Genomic DNA, 10,374 nt, shown 5'->3' on the forward strand with positions numbered 1-10,374 from the left:
TCACTGTTGGCTACTCACCTTCTACCCAAACTGTGCTGCCAGATGGAGTAGTCTGGGAGGTGCCCTTGCCTGTGAAGACTGAGGGAAGAAAGGCATTGTATACTTCAGCCTTTTCCTTATCTGTCACTAGGTTGCCTTTCCCGCATTCAGTAAGGGACCTGCATTTTTCCCTGATCCTCCTCTTGTTGATTTACTGGTAGAAACCCTTCTTGTTACCATTATTATTTTCCCGTCTGCTAGCCTAGGAAAGCAATTTGTATTCAATTCAGTGTCTGTAATAAGAGTCATACAGAAGTTAAATGTGGGAAAGACCTCTGAGATGATTCAGGCCATCTGCCTGTTCAATGCACGATTGCTCTCTACAACACATTTGTTTTCTAGTATTTCATGTTGTCCGGATTTCACAGTAATGCAGCTTCCACTAGTACCTCTTGGGAGTCTAATATTGGGGCATTTCCCTGTCAGGAAAATTTCCCTGTGGAAGACCTGAGCCAAACCACTTTAAGTCAATGAAAAGACTCATTGGCACTTACTGGTCTTTAAATCAGACCTGTTCAGTCTAAAGTTTTCCATTTCTGAATTTCAACCAATTACTCCTATTTAGAGTCAAGGCACACAAGATTGAGGGCAACCCACCAGCAAATTCTTTCGACTCTTAGTTGTAAATCGGCAGCAATGGAGTGCCAGGACGAGGGAATTTATAAGCTGTTTTGAATGGTAATCACGTGCTTTGGGCAGGAAAGGAGGGAGGCTAAAGGATGTGTCAGCAACAAGAGCAGCAGATTGGCTCCCATGCCGAGTGGCATTGTGAGTTATATGACGGGAGTATTTCTGTCCACAGCAACACTGTGCTCCTGAGAACATCCCAGTCACCAGCTCCTCCCCCTGCTCCTTCTCTCCAAACACAGGTCTCAAGGTCTTGAAAATGTGTCTTTAATGCGCTTGATTCAGCCATTCTTCTCTACAGCACTGTCATTCTGATTACAAAGGACACATGATGACAGTGTCAACTCCTATATAGATCTCAGTGCACCATCCTAAATTATTCTGCTTGCCACACCTAGAAGTTTTCAAGTGCTTGTCACTTCACCCTTTCTACCATTTCCAAGTGGTTCTTACATACTTCATCTCATCTTCCTTTGTGGGATGGTCAATGCCGATTCATGTTGTGCCTCCCCAAACCTTTCTAACTGTGCAGTGTAATGCGTTGCACAGAACTAAATGTAATATTTCTGCTGCAGTTGTGAGCTGCCTTTGGTTGACCTCTACTAACTTCTGAATGGAGATTCATTCTCCAGAAGTCTGTTTTAGATGGGGGTATTGCACAGCCTGAGTCAGGTCTATCAACCTTGGGGTCGTCTTTGATCTCCAGATACCTTTTGTTTTCGATTTCCTTTCCATCATAAAACTTTGCAGAACATAACATGCGTCTGACCTAGCTGTTTCAGGAGCACACCCAGTCATTTATTTAGGAAACTGGAATGAATTCATCACAGCCTTTCTGGGCTGGTTTTGGACTTACAACTAAGCAACTGCTTATCTGGAATTCTGATGATTTGTGACAGGCACTTACGCTAAATTGAGATGTCTCTGAACTGGCTTTCACAAGCTCTCCAGTTTTTATTATAAGATTTTTATCCCAATATTTCCTCTCGTTCAAGGCTGTTGAATAATGATTTGACCCTTTTATATCTGATTTTGTACAATGGGGGATACTTTCCCAGGCACATAAAAGCTTCAGGTACCAACTCCCATCGGAAGTCAATGGAAGCTTCATGCCTAGTTTTAATCTGTACTTTGGAAAATCTTTCACTTAATTGTTGGATGTCAGAGCCTGCTGCTCCTAAAGACTTTCCTGTTCGGTAGCATAATTAGGGGTGGGTGAGTGCAGCACCAGCCCCAGGCACTGACTTAAAGGGGTGAGATTGGCAGTAGTCACTGCTCTTGGCCCACCACTGCTGTTGTTGCCCAGGACACACAAACTGCTCATTTCAGCTCTGTCTCTGTTCATAAATACCGTTAATAAGTTCAGGATTGATATTGCCCCCAAGAGTTCTTTGATTATTTAACATGATCAAGAAAGGGGGAAAAGTACTTTAAAAACTGTGCTGTAATAGGGTTGGACTGTTGTTGTATCCATGGTGGTCCAGGAAATGTACAGTGTCTTTTGTGGTATCTTTTACTGGACCAACTATATAGCTGGACGAGATACTGGACAAACTTCTGGGCACAAAGTGACCTGAGAAAAGGTCTTAAGGCCTTGTTTGGAACTGGGGTCATTCGTTTATTTTTCTTCCATGTTGGTGAAATGCTCAGAGATGCTTGTATTCCCCATATAATGGTGTTGCCGATCGCCCCATGTCATGTTGTTACCAGTTAAGCTGACGATTTCTGAGGTCCGTCTGGAGGATTTGCCAGCTAATGCACCTGACAATAATAGGCGTGTTTATTCAATAGTGCATAGAAATCCAATTCTGCCTTGGTGCCAAATGCCTTTCAGCCCTAACTGTCAGCACAGAGGCATTTGTTTTTCACTCACCTCTTGCCCCAGGCTGACAAAATGAGGCCAAGTTGTATTTTGAAGCCGGCATAAAGAAACGTGTTTACTTCTGTTTCTCTGGTGCTGTGATTTCTTTCCTTTTGCAAAACATAAGAAGCCTCATAAAGAACCAAGGTGGGAAGGGTGAGGATCAAGCATGTGTGATGTTGGGGTGGAGTCCCATGGCCTGAATTTTACTCCAGACAGCTGGGCTGCCTGATGGGAGCTGCCCCTGCCTTCTCTCTTTGTTTTTCCATTATGATGCTGGTAAATTGGAACAAGTGCTGGAGAAGAAAAAGGGGTCATCACCCTACCAAAGAATTTTTATTCCACGGAGGCTCCTTTTTGAACACATTTCTTGCCTGAGGTAACACTTCTTAATGAATGAAGCAATGAATTGCCCCGGTTCGTTCTATAGTTCGCTCAGAGACTCCATTCTGTCCAGCCCAGCTTGAAAGTCCCTCTTGCTGTCATATGTATGGCATTCCACTGGCACCAGAGAGTTAGCGAGGCATCAGTACAGCACCAGCCACTGCAGGGCCCATGCTTTTTTATACTGGAGGGTGCCCACATTTTATTTCATCTGGTGACTCCAATTAAGGGTGAGTGATGACAAATGAATTTGGAAAAAGATCAGGCACCGATAGATGTTATGTTATGATCAGGCACTGATAGATGATAGATATTATGACAGATGTTATGTATAACATGTAGCATATGCAATATAAGACATCTATCTATCTATCTCTCGATAGATATGCAATGCAGCCATATGCAATATAAGACATATATCGAGAGATAGATAGATAGATAGATAGATAGCTGTCTTATATCTATCTATCTATCAATAGATATATGTCTTATATTGCATATGGCTGCATTGCATATCTATCTATCGAGAGAGAGATAGATCTATGTCTTATCTATATATCTAGATATATGTCTAGATATATATCTTATCTAGATACATGTCTTATATATCTATATAAGACATATATCTATGCATATATTATATTTGCATATGCATATGCTATTGCATATTGCATATGCTATATTTTATATAGAGCCCTGGATCCAGGGCAGTAGATGTTCCTTAATGCATAGGAAGGGAAGAAAACCAGATGTAATTAGTAAACACCTGGCAGAGAATTAGGGTTACATGTCCCAAGCCAGTGTAAATGAATAGTTATAATCTAAGTCAATAGAACTATACCAGTTCATCCCACCTAAAGATCTGGCACTTAGATCTCTGATACGACCAAGTCATTATAATGTGTCTACTGTAACTCTTTCTTGCAGGCTTGGTATGTGAGAAAATTAAAAAGAAGCTTAAGAGCGTAACAGCACTGCAATCCCCAGCTGCAAAAGTCCAAGTGAAGAATCCCAGAACTGACACTGCAAATAGCTTAGAAAGCTCCAATCAGTCATGTCAAGGAGAACAAATAACAACGTCTGGAAATACTCTTAATGCCAGTTATCTCAGTAGGAAATGCCACAAAACGACGATGAAACCAATCAGATTATAACTACTCACTGGGAGGTGGACAACACATGGGAACAAACTGAAGAACATGAGAAAAAAATAACCAGACAACATGTTCCTCTTATATAATGCAGTGTATAACCCTGAAAGTATCCAGAGTGCCAAGGCACTTGGAGCGAGGCAGCCAACTGCAAGATTGACGTAACCACGAAGAAAAGCCTTCCTCTAACTACAGGCGTTCATCATGGACAGACAGATCATATCAACATGGTTCCAGCAGTTTTCTTGACAGCTTGTAGGTTTTCCTCATCAGACACTATACTAGTTTCATAGCTTGCTGTCTGCTAATTCTTCCACATTATCATGTGCATTGCTTTCCAAGTTACATGATGCTTCCTGTTTACAAAACAGGAAATCATTGGAACATAAAGTGCAGGTTATAACAACTCATTTATTGCTGTGTTTCCCCCCTCATTAACTACCCTGTAATCAAAGGCAATTGGAAAAAAGGACACTGCACAGCTATGCAGTATACAAAAGTCATGTCATTCAGCTCCTATCTTGTTGGCATTGGAATATGCCTTCATTTATTTACTCAGGGACATGTTATGTTTTATGAAGCGTCTGCACTGGTAACGAATCCAGATGTATTCCTTGTGTTATTTCAAATGCACGTGGAACATAACTCAATTCAGGTGTTTACTTTTTGTCTGTCTAAATTCCTCTCGTGGCTACAGTTGTTCTGTAGCCTGACTAGTTTGACTACCTGACTATGTGTAGATGTACTTTCACAAGATGCTACATGCTGCATAAAAGTTTGTGGGTCCCACTCCATGAGTGGCAAGTATTGATGTTGCCCCTACAGATCTACCTTAGTTTTAAGCCAGTGGTTCTCAACCTTTCTAGAGTTGAGGCACCCCTGAACAGACTTGATGCAATGCTCAGAAAATGCCAGCTCTGAGTTTTTGCTTGTTTTTTGACTGCAGAAAAATAATTCTTCTGTTGCAAAGAACTCAGAAAGACTAGGAGAGGTCAGATAGTTTTTAGGACTATATTTGATCCCTGTTTGAAATCGCTGGGTTTATTCTGTGAATCATGTTTGGGCACCTAACAGCGCTAACATTGCATAGCACCCCACGGCATCCCAGTTGAAAATGTCTGGTTTAGGCAAACTGAGAATCTGGCTCATAAAAGACAATGTGTGAAATAGTCTTGAAGTATAAAATAAAGTTGGGTAAACCAGATCTAAAAATGATGCAAGGGTGTCCACAGGCACGGCTGCACTAGTTTAACTAAACCAATTTAGTCTCACGCCTTTTATGGCATCAGCAGAACGTTACATTTAGCTCAGATCATATAAACGTGGTGAGGGTCCTTTCCTTGGAGATGCTAAATTCACAAGACACTACAAAATACTTGGTAAGGAATAATTCTGCATCCACAATCCCAATTCACTTTCTGAGATCTTATTCTTCAATTTTAATGTGGTATTTCATAACATCACTGAAAATATGACAGAAAAGAGAAAAGGGGAAAAATATTGACATAGGATAAAAGATACCAAGGGAAAGAAATTCTGAAACAGGCTCATTTTTCTACATTGCAGTATAAACCTTTAATTCCTTCCCCAACAAGTACATAAAATGTCTGGCTAACAATTCGTGTCAGTACAAAGTGTACATTTTAACTTTGGAAAGCGGTGGGTGCAGGGTGTGACTTTCATAAATAGTATCCTCCTCGCCCTGGGAAAGTACTAGTGGGATAACACACATCCTGCACTTCAAGGTTACAAGGTGTGAAAAAAAGGAAGGCTGAATGAAATGAGGAAGCGTTGAGTGATGGAAACTCTTCATCTCACTCTGCTCTATATTCATCACCCTCTACAAGACTTCGGGCTTCATCCAGTCCTTGCAGGACCATCCAATCAATGAGAGAACAGCAGCAACAAAACCCTTTCAGATTGGACTGCTCTGTCCACATGTGCTTTTAGAGCTAGGCCACATCTGATCTTAGCGTTAGAAGAAATGCACAAGGAAAGTCCTTTGTAGGTATTCGAAAGAGTTTCACTAAAACTGATTGAAAAGGAAAATAACTGATGCATTTCCCAAGTGAAGCTTTGGAGCCTATTCCAAGGGGCTATTTGGCCCTCTTCCATGCTCCCTGACACCCCAACTGGTTTTGAACATTGATCTCAGGCCAATCCCTCTCAGCTCTGAGGCTGCCATGACCCATGAATATTTTCTGTGGGGGTTAGAAAACAAAACCCTCCGCAGGCTGCTCTCTCCCTTCTTTCAAACTTGCCTGCTCATTTTTGGAGTCTAATGGCCATAGGCTCTCAGACACCTGTGAGGGAAAGAGCTCGGGACTGGCCATTTGGGCTGACTCCAGTAAGCGGATACTAAGTTAGGAGTAAGGGAGTTTCACCTGCCCACACCTGGCCTTGTTGAAAGGCCTGGGGGTCTCTCAGAGAGGTGTTTGGTATATCAAGGAGAACTGGCAAATCAGGGGGCTGGGAGCACTTGGTCCTCCAGTCTTGGCTAATAGTAGACAGACGCCTGTGACCGAGTCATTCTACAGCAAGATACACAGCCATTATGCTCAAGCCAAGACTCCCATTTTTAAAAGAGATATTTGTGGAACCTGACAGTGAAGGATTTGAGGCTTAATTCAGGCAGCCAGGGGAATGAAGATGGGACATCCCCATCCCCCAAGACCTGTGAGATATGGAGACAGTATAACCATATTTTCTCACATACCACAAGAACCATTTCCTTGAAAACCAGGTGGTGGAAATTGGAAGGTGAATTATATGAAAGGAAATACATTAAGGACAGGTTTTTCCAGTGGTCCTCTGAGGGTCTTATGTCCAGATCTGGCCTGCAGAGTTGAGTTATCCTGCCCCAAGTCTAGAAATTTGGCAGTGGGGGAGCGGTGGCAGTGTTAATTGTGACCCTAACTAACATTGCCACTGCTCCCTTCTCACCAAATTTTTGGACCCATGGGAGCCCTCAAGTTGGATGATGTGGCCCTGCACACTGGCTCAGGCTGGCATGGGCAGGGGGTTGGTCCTTATTTGGACCTGGCATGTAGAGTTGGTCTGTGGGTCCCATCCAGATTTTGTGGGACATACAGCAGGTTCGGCTCTCTAGGTGCTGCTACTCAGTTACATAAGCAACTACATCTTGGCTACATCATCATTTACTACATCATCTACTACAAGATCTTTTTTTCTTCATATTGTCTTTCAAAAAACGGTGTTTATTACATTTGGAGGTTTGCTATAATAAAGCATGACGCTCTTGGGTGGGACGGAAAGCACTGCTTGGACAACATCTTGCACTTAAGTTTGAAGAAACTGCCGCCTGAACTTCCCCTAGTGGTCCTGACATACAGGGAACAACGGGGAACCATGGCCCACTCTGATATGCTCTCCAGTGCCTGGAGTATTATGGTTAATGCTGGCTGACCTGTAACCAAGGTGACAGTTAGGACCAAGGTCTGGAACAAGGACCCCAACTTGGAGTCACCAACTGAATGGCACTGCAGGCATCCAGCTACAGTTCCCTCAGCAATACATTTAAGTGTCCTGCAATTGTTGCCAAACCACCCATTCCAGCTGGTCAAATGCAGCCAAAATCAGAATAGCAAAGCTCAAGGCAGGAACCTCTCCAGAAGAAGACATGGCTTCTATGGAATAGAGCATGGCTGCCAGTAGGGAAACAGGAACAATGTAAAGTGAATCTTAAAAGTAGCTCCGTGAATGAAGAAGCTGCACATGGTGTGCTTGGGGTGCATGAAGAAAGAAGTAGGGTTGTCAATTAATCGTGGTTAACACACGTGATTAACATGTAATCGGTGTTCACGTTCATTTTTTAATGCATTAATCACGCATGTGGTTTTGGAGCCCATACCCGGGCTCTGCTCTGCTCCACTGCTGTCACTGCTGTCACTGCTGCCTCTGGACCACCCAGCAGGGCAGCAGTGGTAACACGGAGGACTGCAGGGCAGCCTGGGCGTGGGCTCCAGGATGCTGCAGCAGGTGGGGAGGGCCATGCACAGACACAGAGATAGATGAACAGCTGCAGCCTGTATGTGGCCAGGAATGCAGCCTGGCGGCCTGTAGAGCACCACCCAGCAGGTAAGTCTGTGGGGGAGAAGGGGCATGGACAAGGGAAAGGGCAGGGGGGCAGATCAAAGCTCCCATGGTGAGGGAGGGTGTAGGGCAGGGGCAGACGCAGGGGTGAATAGGGCCCTGGGGATGGACTGGGTCATGGGACAGACAGATTTGTGCCTCCAGATCTGTGCTCCAGATTTGTGCTCAGGGTGAAGGCAGGCTCCAGGCTGGGTCTGCCTATGCTCTACTGCCTTAGCTGCATGTTGGCCATGCCACACATCCCCTGCCCGCCCAGCAGCAGGAGGCACAGCCCGGCGTTGTGCGACTCCCAGGACAATGGCAGCAGGGCACAGAGCCCCATCCCACAGCATGCAGCCCGTCTCTACCCTGTGCACAAATCCGGGGGGCACGTGCCCTTCATGCCTTCCTTGGGGGTGCATACAGTGGTGGGAGCTGCATCCTCCTGCACCTGGACTGCAGCTCCATGCCATGACCCACCCCTGCCCTGGGGCCCCAATCACCCCAGCCCCTGCCCCACTCCCTCCCTCACTGTGGGGGCCTCAATCTGCCCCCACCCCTCCCCCACGCCTCCTCCCTTCCACAGACTTACCTGCTGGGCGGTGTGTGTGTCTATGCATGTGTGTCTATGCACACACACGTGTGTGTGTGTGTGTGTGTGTGTGTGTGTGTGTGTGTGTGTGTGTCTGCCCCTCATTCCCAAGCCACAGTCCCCCCAGGCCTTCTGCTGCCCCTCACTCCTGACCCATACTCCCTCACTCCTGTCAGGGCGTGCGGGAAGCCCCCTCCCTGGGCTTCAAACCTCACACCCAGACCCACAGCCCCCCACACCTTCACAAATTCCCACACTCACCCCACACCCACCCCAACCATACAAAGTACCTCCATCATTTTGCATAATTTGAGGTTTTCTGTGCATAATTTTGAGTCTTTCACGGTGTGATTAAAATCGTGATTAATTATACCTAATTTTTTTAATCGCACAACTAATTGTGATTACATTTTTTAATCGTTTGACAGCCCTAGAAAGAAGATTTGAAGGGGATGATTGAAAAAGCCAGACAAGAACCAGAACACCAGCCAAGAGTCTAGGGAGGTGCTTAGAGCAGCAGCCACAGACTTCAACAATGACCAGTCAGGGAGCAATTGCAGATGGTGCCCTAAATACTGGAGCTACTGATCCCAGCCTCCAAACCATGCTGTGGTTACCAGCACCCAGCTGAGAGGGCTGGTGAACGTTTACAGGCCTCAGCAGGGGAGGACTTTGTCTTAGGCTGACTGCTACTGCCTCAGGAACCCTGGTAGCTCCCGTGTTTCTGCAGCCAGATTATAGCTCCCTTCTGTGTGAATGGGTAAGTGGGAAATGAAGCATGGGAGGAGAAGCTGTGCCCCCTCTCATGCTACTATACATCCCTACACTGAGGAAGGCTCCATCCAGCAATAGCTGCATGGATTACCTCTACTTCCTAACGTGAGAGCTGTCCTCCCTCCCTAGCCTAGCACCTGAGCACAGCCAGGGCCACGAGACATTTTGTAATCCAAGGGGAACCCAGCCTGCAGTCATGTCTTGGGGTATCTGTGAATTGTTGCAGCCTCTAAAGTGATGACAGACACTGGGTGGATTGCATCTGTTCCCCCTCAGGCCTATTCCAGCCAGTTCTGAGATGGTCCAGCAGGGTTCCTGGTGATCCCTTTGGCTTTCCTAATAATGAATGCAAATGTGATGCCTTTTGCTGCATGTTACATCTCCCAGAGCAAGGTCCCACCTGGCAAGGTACTGAGCAGTATCAGTGTCTCTGGAAAACAGGGACAGGTCATGTGTGCTCAACACACTGCTGCACTGGGAAGGAGATAGGGCACATCTAGGAGATGTTATGACTCGTGGGAACCTGCACATCTGACAATTTGTACTGAAACCACATCCGACTGATAACAGAGCACTGTACTGATCTTTTTGGATGCGTCACTGTACAAACCGTGCTGTAGGTCACTGCCCCCTTCCTGATCCAGGCATGTCCCTGAAATGCCAATGACACCAAGAGCGGAGGGGAAGAACGGTGAGCGAAGAGTGCTGGGAAAGCTCTGTCAGTTTTATCTTTAGCGTGTCCTAATATCCAGCCCAACAGTGATGGACTAGGTCATATTCCTTACTGCACACTGGGCTTTCAATAAGCACCAAGTTTTCTCCCAGAATTACAAACAAAATGGAAACAAAATGGG

The sequence above is a fragment of the Gavialis gangeticus genome, unplaced genomic scaffold (assembly GCF_001723915.1).
Source record: "Gavialis gangeticus isolate Ggan-Ray unplaced genomic scaffold, GavGan_comp1, whole genome shotgun sequence".
Taxonomy (NCBI): Eukaryota; Metazoa; Chordata; order Crocodylia; family Gavialidae; genus Gavialis; species Gavialis gangeticus.